This window comes from Apostichopus japonicus, chromosome 1 (genome assembly GCF_037975245.1).
Source record: "Apostichopus japonicus isolate 1M-3 chromosome 1, ASM3797524v1, whole genome shotgun sequence".
NCBI lineage: Eukaryota > Metazoa > Echinodermata > Holothuroidea > Aspidochirotida > Stichopodidae > Apostichopus > Apostichopus japonicus.
In genome coordinates this window covers 3718521-3728417 of record NC_092561.1, presented here as the reverse complement: position 1 = coordinate 3728417, position 9897 = coordinate 3718521, and the positions used below count along the sequence as shown (strand labels likewise).

Sequence of the window (9897 nt, the reverse complement as noted above, 5' to 3'; positions counted from 1 at the left end):
TCTTTTTAAATGCAGCCTTTCACAATTTTTACATTGGTATTACATATGTTTGTTTCATTTTGCATATTTCTTCTTCTGCTGTTTTCTTTCTTGTTTATTTGTTTCATCGTTGTATTAGTTTCCCAAATGGCCGTCCATAGAAATTTGGCTCTGCACTAAGTTTACGGGAGGGTATGAGGTATTGCTCAATATGTTATCACCCAAATCAGCACAGGGGATTTCCAAGCTTGGCTTTGGACGTACATCGGTATTTTGTGTCTCGTGTGTTGTATTTTCATTTAATTTTTTTGAAAACAACAAAAGCAACAGCAACTGGATAAAGTAGGATTCAAGTAAGTTTGATATTTCAACTTGAACTGCAAAGAGTACTTAATACTCCATCGACTAAAAGCTAAAACCACAAGGTTAGTAACTATTTCTGTTCCGCTATAGGTAATGAATGAAGGTACAGTACACATTGTATTATACTATATGTATGGCTCTCGGCCATTTTAACCAGGAAGTATTGAATGATGCAGGTTTGGTTATAAAAGGAAACGACAGTAGTTAATTACGATGTTAACCAAAGAGCTTTGAATCAAGAACAATTATAATTAATGTTCTATGATGGTATTAAACCATTTCATTATGGAATAGTTTAACAGTACCTGGGCAACACTATTTTCATAAAAACAAACACCCTATTACAGTAGGAATTTGACTATAATATTAAATGTGTGTATCGCTTCTGCCACTGATAGTAATGCATAAGACCTTCCTAATAAAAGTCAGATCAAATGACATATGATAACATGTTTAAGAGCTGCCACATGAAGGTAGTGATGGAATGACTATAACTATCCACTCTGTTTTACTTGGGGACATCAAGCTTCTGGAAAATCTACAGGTGAATTAAAGTTCTTATAAAAGAGTGGATAGACCCCTGATCGTCGTTGTAGCTGACTCCCGTATCAGTAGGGGGTATGTGAGTCTTCCCTAGAAACAATAGACGTTTAGACGTAACATGGTGCGTTCTTAAATATTTACAATATGAAGTATAGAGTAAATCCGCGACAGAACCATTTCCCTTGACTGACAATGGAGGCATGGCTACTATAGTTTCCTCCTATGATACACGCCACTAACTGTGCCAACTTCATGACAGCTGGCTGTGTTGAGGCATGGCTACCTGCACCCTCCTGTGATACACGCCACTAACTGTAACAGCTTCATGACAGCTGGTTATATTGAGGCATGGCTACCTGCACCCTCTTGTGATACACGCCACTAACTGTGTCAGCTTCATGACAGCTGGTTATATTGAGGCATGTCTACCGGCACCCTCCTGTGATACAAGCCACTAACTGTGTCAGCTTCATGACAGCTGGTTGTTTTGAGGCATGGCTACCATGCACCCTCATTGATACAAGCCACTAATTGTGTCAGCTTCCTGACAGCTGGTTATATTGAGGCATGGCTACCTGCACCCTCATTGATACACGCCACTAACTGTGTCAGGTTCCTGACAGCTGGTTGTGTTGAGGCATGGCTACTTGCACCCTCATTGATACACATCAGTAACTGTGTCAGCTTCATGAGAGATGGTTGTATTGAGGCATGGCTACCATGCACCCTCATTGATACACTCCACTAACTGTGTCAGCTTCATGACAGCTGGTTGTGTTGAGGCATGGCTACCTGCACCCTCCTGTGATACACGCCACTAAGTGTGTCAGCTTCATGACAGCTGGTTATATTGAGGCATGGCTACCTGCACCCTCCTGTGATACACGCTACTAACTGTGTCAGCTTCATGACAGCTGGATGTTTTGAGGCATGGCTACCTGCACCCTCATTGATACACATCACTAACTGTGTCAGCTTCATGAGAGCTGGTTGTATTGAGGCATGGCTACCTGCACCCTCCTAGATACCCGCCACTAATTGTGTCAGCTTCCTGACAGCTGGTTGTATTGAGGCGTGGCTACCTGCACCCTTTTTGATACAAGCCACTAACTGTGTCAGCTTCATGACAGCTGGTTGTATTGAGGCACATGGCTACCCGCACCCTCCTAGATACATCACTATTAAACTGTGTCCGATTCACGTCAGCTGGTTGTATTGAGGCATTTCTTCCTGTACCCTCCTGTGATACACATCACTAACTGTGTCAGGTTCCTGACAGCTGGTTGTGTTGAGTCATGGCTACTTGCACCCTCATTGATACACATCAGTAACTGTGTCAGCTTCATGAGAGCTGGTTGTATTTAGGCATGGCTACCATGCACCCTCATTGATACACTCCACTAACTGTGTCAGCTTCATGACAGCTGGTTGTGTTGAGGCATGGCTACCTGCACCCTCCTGTGATACACGACACTAACTGTGTCAGCTTCATGACAGCTGGTTACATTGAGGCATGGCTACCTGCACCCTCCTGTGATACACGCTACTAACTGTGTCAGCTTCATGACAGCTGGTTATATTGAGGCATCGCTACCTGCACCCTCCTTGATACAAGCCACTAATTGTGTCAGCTTCATGACAGCTGGTTGTGTTGAGGCATGGCTACCTGCACCCTCCTGTGATACACGCCACTAACTGTGTCAGCTTCATGACAGCTGGTTATATTGAGGCATGGCTACCTGCACCCTCCTGTGATACACGCCACTAACTGTGTCAGCTTCATGACAGCTGGTTATATTGAGGCATGGCTACCTGCTCCCTCCTGTGATACACGCTACTAACTGTGTCAGCTTCATGACAGCTGGTTATATTGAGGCATCGCTACCTGCAACCTCCTTGATACAAGCCACTAATTGTGTCAGCTTCATGACAGCTGGTTGTGTTGAGGCATGGCTACCTGCACCCTCATTGATACACATCACTGACTGTGTCAGCTTCATGAGAGCTGGTTGTATTGAGGCATGGCTACCTGCACCCTCCTGTGATACACGCCACTAACTGTGCCAGCTTCATGACAGCTGGTTGTATTGAGGCATGGCTACCTGCACCCTCCTGTGATACACGCCACTAACTGTGTCAGCTTCATGACAGCTGGTTATATTGAGGCATGGCTACCTGCACCCTCCTGTGATACACGCTACTAACTGTGTCAGCTTCATGACAGCTGGATGTTTTGAGGCGTGGCTACCTGCACCCTCATTGATACACATCACTAACTGTGTCAGCTTCATGAGAGCTGGTTGTATTGAGGCATGGCTACCTGCACCCTCCTAGATACCCGCCACTAATTGTGTCAGCTTCCTGACAGCTGGTTGTATTGAGGCGTGGCTACCTGCACCCTTTTTGATACAAGCCACTAACTGTGTCAGCTTCATGACAGCTGGTTGTATTGAGGCACATGGCTACCCGCACCCTCCTAGATACATCACTATTAAACTGTGTCCGATTCACGTCAGCTGGTTGTATTGAGGCATTTCTTCCTGTACCCTCCTGTGATACACATCACTAACTGTGTCAGGTTCCTGACAGCTGGTTGTGTTGAGTCATGGCTACTTGCACCCTCATTGATACACATCAGTAACTGTGTCAGCTTCATGAGAGCTGGTTGTATTTAGGCATGGCTACCATGCACCCTCATTGATACACTCCACTAACTGTGTCAGCTTCATGACAGCTGGTTGTGTTGAGGCATGGCTACCTGCACCCTCCTGTGATACACGACACTAACTGTGTCAGCTTCATGACAGCTGGTTACATTGAGGCATGGCTACCTGCACCCTCCTGTGATACACGCTACTAACTGTGTCAGCTTCATGACAGCTGGTTATATTGAGGCATCGCTACCTGCACCCTCCTTGATACAAGCCACTAATTGTGTCAGCTTCATGACAGCTGGTTGTGTTGAGGCATGGCTACCTGCACCCTCCTGTGATACACGCCACTAACTGTGTCAGCTTCATGACAGCTGGTTATATTGAGGCATGGCTACCTGCACCCTCCTGTGATACACGCCACTAACTGTGTCAGCTTCATGACAGCTGGTTATATTGAGGCATGGCTACCTGCTCCCTCCTGTGATACACGCTACTAACTGTGTCAGCTTCATGACAGCTGGTTATATTGAGGCATCGCTACCTGCAACCTCCTTGATACAAGCCACTAATTGTGTCAGCTTCATGACAGCTGGTTGTGTTGAGGCATGGCTACCTGCACCCTCATTGATACACATCACTGACTGTGTCAGCTTCATGAGAGCTGGTTGTATTGAGGCATGGCTACCTGCACCCTCCTGTGATACACGCCACTAACTGTGCCAGCTTCATGACAGCTGGTTGTATTGAGGCATGGCTACCTGCACCCTCCTGTGATACACGCCACTAACTGTGTCAGCTTCATGACAGCTGGTTATATTGAGGCATGGCTACCTGCACCCTCCTGTGATACACGCTACTAACTGTGTCAGCTTCATGACAGCTGGATGTTTTGAGGCGTGGCTACCTGCACCCTCATTGATACACATCACTAACTGTGTCAGCTTCATGAGAGCTGGTTGTATTGAGGCATGGCTACCTGCACCCTCCTAGATACCCGCCACTAATTGTGTCAGCTTCCTGACAGCTGGTTGTATTGAGGCGTGGCTACCTGCACCCTTTTTGATACAAGCCACTAACTGTGTCAGCTTCATGACAGCTGGTTGTATTGAGGCACATGGCTACCCGCACCCTCCTAGATACATCACTATTAAACTGTGTCCGATTCACGTCAGCTGGTTGTATTGAGGCATTTCTTCCTGTACCCTCCTGTGATACACATCACTAACTGTGTCAGGTTCCTGACAGCTGGTTGTGTTGAGTCATGGCTACTTGCACCCTCATTGATACACATCAGTAACTGTGTCAGCTTCATGAGAGCTGGTTGTATTTAGGCATGGCTACCATGCACCCTCATTGATACACTCCACTAACTGTGTCAGCTTCATGACAGCTGGTTGTGTTGAGGCATGGCTACCTGCACCCTCCTGTGATACACGACACTAACTGTGTCAGCTTCATGACAGCTGGTTACATTGAGGCATGGCTACCTGCACCCTCCTGTGATACACGCTACTAACTGTGTCAGCTTCATGACAGCTGGTTATATTGAGGCATCGCTACCTGCACCCTCCTTGATACAAGCCACTAATTGTGTCAGCTTCATGACAGCTGGTTGTGTTGAGGCATGGCTACCTGCACCCTCCTGTGATACACGCCACTAACTGTGTCAGCTTCATGACAGCTGGTTATATTGAGGCATGGCTACCTGCACCCTCCTGTGATACACGCCACTAACTGTGTCAGCTTCATGACAGCTGGTTATATTGAGGCATGGCTACCTGCTCCCTCCTGTGATACACGCTACTAACTGTGTCAGCTTCATGACAGCTGGTTATATTGAGGCATCGCTACCTGCACCCTCCTTGATACAAGCCACTAATTGTGTCAGCTTCATGACAGCTGGTTGTGTTGAGGCATGGCTACTTGCACCCTCATTGATACACATCACTGACTGTGTCAGCTTCATGAGAGCTGGTTGTATTGAGGCATGGCTACCTGCACCCTCCTGTGATACACGCCACTAACTGTGCCAGCTTCATGACAGCTGGTTGTATTGAGGCATGGCTACCTGCACCCTCCTGTGATACACGCCACTAACTGTGTCAGCTTCATGACAGCTGGTTATATTGAGGCATGGCTACCTGCACCCTCCTGTGATACACGCTACTAACTGTGTCAGCTTCATGACAGCTGGATGTTTTGAGGCGTGGCTACCTGCACCCTCATTGATACACATCACTAACTGTGTCAGCTTCATGAGAGCTGGTTGTATTGAGGCATGGCTACCTGCACCCTCCTAGATACCCGCCACTAATTGTGTCAGCTTCCTGACAGCTGGTTGTATTGAGGCGTGGCTACCTGCAACCTTTTTGATACAAGCCACTAACTGTGTCAGCTTCATGACAGCTGGTTGTATTGAGGCGCATGGCTACCCGCACCCTCCTAGATACATCACTATTAAACTGTGTCCGATTCAGGTCAGCTGGTTGTATTGAGGTATTTCTTCCTGTACCCTCCTGTGATACACATCACTAACTGTGTCAGGTTCCTGACAGCTGGTTGTATTGAGGCGTGGCTACCTGCACCCTCATTGATACACATCACTAACTGTGTCAGCTTCATGAGAGCTGGTTGTATTGAGGCATGGCTACCATGCACCCTCATTGATACACTCCACTAACTGTGTCAGCTTCATGACAGCTGGTTGTGTTGAGGCATGGCTACCTGCACCCTCCTTGATACACGCCACTAACTGTGTCAGCTTCATGACAGCTGGTTATATTGAGGCATGGCTACCTGCACCCTCCTGTGATACACGCCACTAACTGTTACAGCTTCATGACAGCTGGTTATATTGAGGCATGGCTACCTGCACCCTCCTGTGATACACGCTACTAACTGTGTCAGCTTCATGACAGCTGGATGTTTTGAGGCATGACTACCTGCACCCTCATTGATACACATCACTAACTGTGCCAGCTTCATGAGAGCTGGTTGTGTTGAGGCATGGCTACCTGCACCCTCCTAGATACCCGCCACTAATTGTGTCAGCTTCCTGACAGCTGGTTGTATTGAGGCGTGGCTACCTGCAACCTTTTTGATACAAGCCACTAACTGTGTCAGCTTCATGACAGCTGGTTATATTGAGGCACATGGCTACCCGCACCCTCCTAGATACATCACTATTAAACTTTGTCCGCTTCACGTCAGCTGGTTGTATTGAGGCATGGCTACCTGCACCCTCCTGCGATACACGCCACCAACTGAGTCAGCTCATGACAGCTGGTTGTATTGAGGCATGGCTACCTGCACCCTCATTGATACACATCACTAACTGTGTCAGCTTCATGAGAGCTGGTTGTATTGAGGCATGGCTACCTGCACCCTCCTAGATACCCGCCACTAATTGTGTCAGCTTCCTGACAGCTGGTTGTATTGAGGCGTGGCTACCTGCAACCTTTTTGATACAAGCCACTAACTGTGTCAGCTTCATGACAGCTGGTTGTATTGAGGCACATGGCTACCCGCACCCTCCTAGATACATCACTATTAAACTGTGTCCGATTCAGGTCAGCTGGTTGTATTGAGGTATTTCTTCCTGTACCCTCCTGTGATACACATCACTAACTGTGTCAGGTTCCTGACAGCTGGTTGTATTGAGGCGTGGCTACCTGCACCCTCATTGATACACATCACTAACTGTGTCAGCTTCATGACAGCTGGTTGTATTGAGGCATGGCTACCATGCACCCTCATTGATACACTCCACTAACTGTGTCAGCTTCATGACAGCTGGTTGTGTTGAGGCATGGCTACCTGCACCCTCCTTGATACACGCCACTAACTGTGTCAGCTTCATGACAGCTGGTTATATTGAGGCATGGCTACCTGCACCCTCCTGTGATACACGCCACTAACTGTGTCAGCTTCATGACAGCTGGTTATATTGAGGCATGGCTACCTGCACCCTCCTGTGATACACGCTACTAACTGTGTCAGCTTCATGACAGCTGGATGTTTTGAGGCATGACTACCTGCACCCTCATTGATACACATCACTAACTGTGCCAGCTTCATGAGAGCTGGTTGTGTTGAGGCATGGCTACCTGCACCCTCCTAGATACCCGCCACTAATTGTGTCAGCTTCCTGACAGCTGGTTGTATTGAGGCGTGGCTACCTGCAACCTTTTTGATACAAGCCACTAACTGTGTCAGCTTCATGACAGCTGGTTATATTGAGGCACATGGCTACCCGCACCCTCCTAGATACATCACTATTAAACTTTGTCCGCTTCACGTCAGCTGGTTGTATTGAGGCATGGCTACCTGCACCCTCCTGCGATACACGCCACCAACTGAGTCAGCTCATGACAGCTGGTTGTATTGAGGCATGGCTACCTGCACCCTCATTGATACACATCACTAACTGTGTCAGCTTCATGAGAGCTGGTTGTGTTGAGGCATGGCTACCTGCACCCTCCTAGATACCCGCCACTAATTGTGTCAGCTTCCTGACAGCTGGTTGTATTGAGGCGTGGCTACCTGCAACCTTTTTGATACAAGCCACTAACTGTGTCAGCTTCATGACAGCTGGTTGTATTGAGGCACATGGCTACCCGCACCCTCCTAGATACATCACTATTAAACTGTGTCCGCTTCACGTCAGCTGGTTGTATTGAGACATTTCTTCCTGTACCCTCCTGTGATACACATCACTAACTGTGTCAGGTTCTTGACAGCTGGTTGTATTGAGGCATGGCTACCTGCACCCTCCTGCGATACACGCCACCAACTGAGTCAGCTCATGACAGCTGGTTGTATTGAGGCATGGCTACCTGCACCCTTTTTGATACAAGCCACTAACTGTGTCAGCTTCATGACAGCTGGTTACATTAAGGCATCGCTACCTACACCCTCCTTGATACAAGCCACTAATTGTGTCAGCTGGTTGTGTTGAGTCATGCATGCTACCTGCACCCTCATTGATATACGCCACTTACTGTATCAGCTTCATGACAGCTGGTTGTGTTGAGGCACATGGCTACCTGCACCCTCCTAGATACCCGCCACTTATTGTGTCAGCTTCCTGACAGCTGGTTGTGTTGAGGCATGCATGCTACCTGCACCCTCATTGATATACGACACTAACTGTGTCAGGTTCATGACAGCTGGTTGTGTTGAGGCATGCATGCTACCTGCACCCACCTAGATACACGCCACTAATTGTGTCAGGTTCCTGACAGCTGGTTGTGTTGATGCATGCATGCTACCTGCACCCTCCTTGATACAGGCCACTAACTGTGTCAGCTTCATGACATCTGGTTATATTGAGTCATCGCTACCTGCACCCTCCTTGATACAAGCCACTAATCGTGTCAGCTTCCTGACAGCTGGTTGTGTTGAAGCATGCATGCTGCCTGCACCCTCATTGATATACGCCACTAATTGTGTCAGCTTCCTGACAGCTGGTTGTGTTGAGGCATGGCTACCTGCAACCTCCTTGATACACGCCACTTACTGTGTCAGCTTCATGACAGCTGGTTATATTGAGGCACATGGCTACCTGCACCCTCCTAGATACACATCACTATTGAACTGTGTCAGCTTCATGACACCTGGTTATGTTGAGGCATGGCTACCTGCACCCTCCTAGATACACATCACTATTAAACTGTGTCAGCTTCATGACAGCTGGTTATATTGAGGCATGGCTACCTGCACCCTCATTGATACACATCACTAACTGTGTCAGCTTCATGACAGCTGGTTGTGTTGAGGCATGGCTACCTGCACCCACCTAGATACACGCCACTAACTGTGTCAGCTTGGTGACAGCTGGTTATATTGAGGCACATTGCTACCTGCACCCTCCTAGATACCCGCAACCAACTATGTCAGCTTCACGTCAGCTGGTTGTATTGAGGCACATGGCTAACCGCACCCTCATTGATACACACCACTAACTGTGTCAGCTTCATGACAGCTGGTTGTATTGAGGCATGGCTACCTGCACCCTCATTGATACACATCACTAACTGTGTCAGCTTCATGACAGCTGGTTGTGTTAGTCATCAGCTACGTTCAAAACTGTGCATGTTATTTTTTTGTACCAATATTGCAACAAATTCTTAAAGTACATTTAACAAAATACATGATTTTACAACCTGTTACTTTAGCACAGACACTTATATATAGCCTTCTAAAACAGTTACTCACAAGTAACCTCATATAACACTCTGATATCATAGAATACTCTACTTGTCAAGTAATACTCGCGGAAGAAGTCATTTCATTATATGCTGCTGGGTCTAACAATGGATGATTTCTGTACAAAACGATATGGGATACTTACAAATTA

At 47.3% G+C, this 9897-nt stretch overlaps 1 protein-coding gene across 3 annotated transcripts in view; it reads left to right on the top strand.

Moving 5' to 3' along the window:
- Positions 1 to 9897, top strand: part of LOC139956719 (uncharacterized) — a 40266-nt gene that overhangs the window by 23161 nt on the left and 7208 nt on the right. Inside the window, exon 1 of one of the 3 annotated variants that reach the window (XM_071955236.1) lies at positions 199 to 332. The exons of 1 other annotated variant lie outside the window; for it this stretch is intronic. The gene's annotated coding sequence lies outside the window, so the exon portion shown is untranslated. Of the gene's footprint in view, positions 1 to 198; positions 405 to 9897 lie in introns of those variants that run through there. One more of the 3 variants, XM_071955226.1, reaches the window with a different exon arrangement.